Source organism: Otolemur garnettii, unplaced genomic scaffold, assembly GCF_000181295.1.
Source record: "Otolemur garnettii isolate 467f Iridium unplaced genomic scaffold, OtoGar3 scaffold00136, whole genome shotgun sequence".
Taxonomy (NCBI): Eukaryota; Metazoa; Chordata; class Mammalia; order Primates; family Galagidae; genus Otolemur; species Otolemur garnettii.
Window position 1 is genome coordinate 5067424 of NW_003852531.1, and position 2741 is coordinate 5070164.

The following is a 2741-nucleotide window of genomic DNA, read 5'->3' on the forward strand; positions in this document are numbered from 1 at the left end:
GGACTTGTCTCCCATCATCCTTCTCCAAACAATGAACAAGAATAAGAGGCACAGAAGCCACCTGAAATCTGCAAATGAGTGGCACAGACAGCTGCAGGCTGGAGGAGGCATCTCCCCTTTTAATTCTTTGCTTTGGGAGGTGGGAAGGGGGGGGGGAGTTTGCCCTGAATACAGTTTTTCTAAGAGTCTCCCAGAATTACTGAGCTATGGAAAATCCTATTTGGTCAAAAGAACCGCCATTGCCTTGGAACCTGATGCCAGATAGAAACTTCATCCTCTCCGTCTCTCCCGGCTTATGCTGCTGCTGGGCAGTCGCTGGGTTAGAGGAATTGTCTACCGAGAAGTAAGTCCTCAGCGGAGCTCGACCCACTCACATCTCCCTCAAACAAGGATCTCCTTATCTCAAAGGAGAGCACAGCAGAAGGAAACGGGACACTTAAGCTTATGTTTGAGGGCAGTGGTTTCTGTTCGATTCCCTGCCGTGACTGCTCTGGGACGGTGACCAGGGGCACAGAAAGAGCACCACGCTCCAGGAGAAGGAGCCTGACATAGTCAGAGGGGAGTTTGGGAAGCTGTGTTTTTGATCCCCATTTCTCCTCTTGGGGTTCCACAGAGGGGGGTCTGAGTCTCCCTGGTATTGGGGAAGGGGGGGAAACTGCCAGTTATATCAGGACCCACAGGCAGAGACCAGGCGCTGGGCAGGGCTGTGTGAGCAGATGGAACCTGGGGGAGCTGGAGGCACTGCCGGAAGCCTGGGATAGGAAGGTCTCCTTCACCCCAAGTGATAAGGGCAAAAATTTAAAAAGCCTGGCAGTGAAAGAGTTGTATCGGCACTCACTTCCCCGAGTGCACACCCGCATGTCTGCCATGGGAAGGGCCACATGGCTGCTTCCCCACAAGACTGCTCACCTCAGCAGATTGCCTCCAGCCCCGTGGCCAATGAAGTTTTGCCAAATGGACGCAGCCTTTGTCTCCCTGCAGTGTTAACATCGGCACCCCGACTGAAAACCAAGGACCAGGAGACGGCTTTGAAAGGAGGCTCCACAAGCCCCATTGAGCCCCAGGAAGCTCCAGCTTTCCTGTCACCTCCCCCACCCTATGAATTTTCCATTTTCTGAAAAACAAAAATTGGAACTACAGCATCTACATTTCAAAATTCACCAAGGGATGTTTGCTTAACTCTGCTGAAGGCTGTGCATCTGCAGGGTAGTCAGTCCCCCCCTCAGGCTGGGGGCCTGGACAGGTGTGTCACTAAAGCAAAACCGGAAACAGCAGGGCACCTGCGTTCGGAAAGGCAAAAATATGGACCCTTGGAAGAAAACACATTTCCTCTGTCTGTTGTCCCGAGGAGTGGCAGCAAAAAGCCCCTACAGATGTGAGGCCTCCTGTAGAGACTCAGGCAACTTCTGACACCTCAGCCCACCTGTGTGCAGGGAGGTGACCACTGCCTTGCAGCCTCCAGGAGGGGTAGAAGGGAAGAGAGAGAGAGCAAACAGCAGTGCTACCCACCCCGCAGTGCGGGGAAATCTTTACAAAGGTACTCTTTAAAATGGTGATAGAAATTAAAATGGCTTTGAGCAGTTTTTGCTGTTACAAAAGATTTTGGTTATTCTCTTTCCTTCTCCTTTTTGAGAGATGTGACAAGTCCCCTAAGTGTCCTGCCCGACGCCTCCAACTTGGTGTGCACTAAGCCGACATATCAGGCTTCAAGCTCTGAGTGCAGCGTCCACTGTGAGCTCTGAGCTGTGCCACAGGCTTCAAAACAACAGCTTCCAGGACGCCACCTGTTCTCTTTCCCTCATGCCTCCTTTAGGGAATGGGCCGGATGGAAGGCTTCTTCTTCCTCAAAGATCCTGAGTCGGAGCAGCGTGAGTGGAGCAGAGATGCTCCTGAGTGCTCAGACACAAGCTAGTCTCAACCTTGACCTTTTCCTTGTCAGTGTATACCTCCTGGGAGTCAAGTGCATCCCTGCCCTGCACACAGACCCACCATAGTGAGTGCCTGGAAACACGGCCCTCCCTCCCTGCACCCCCACTCCAGTCCCTGTGTTACCGTCCTTTCATAAACACCATTAACTTACCCCAAAGAAACTTTTCTCATAGTGTTCAAGCCCTGATTGCAAATAAACCCAAGACTGCTAGAAACTTAGGAACTAGGGGATGTGATTTCTAATCTTCCTGCTTCCGTGCCACTAAAGCAGTTAATTACACTTCTGGTTTTTCTGGAGGATTTCAGTACTGTCAGCTCTGCGGGATGTGTGCTAGGCAGCACACACAGGACGTGGGAAGTGCTTCCAGTCCTGCTTTGACAAAGAGAAAGAGAGCTCCTTATCTAACTAGTGACTTGCTGGGTTTCTCTACAGGAAGGGGAACAAATCATTGCAGTCCTGATCCACACTCATAGTCCACTTTCTCATACACAGGGGTGGTGAAAGTGAGCAGGGGACACTCTGAGGGAGCCGGGGAGCACCTGCCTCCTCACATCCCATCCAGAATCAGTCACATTGGCATGTGAGAAGGGAGAGAGAGTGAGAATAGTTAATAGTCACAAAATTCCTGCATTGTCAAGCCAGCACACAGCGTCCACGTCTGGAACACCATATTGGTAGAAATACCTGCACCGACCAAGTCACCAGGGTCTTCAGGAGAAGGCTCATAATTATTTGCTAAGATTCTGATCCTGTCTTTCCAAGGATGTGGATTTCCCCTTCTGAACGGGGAGTTCAGAACTCTGAGGATGGT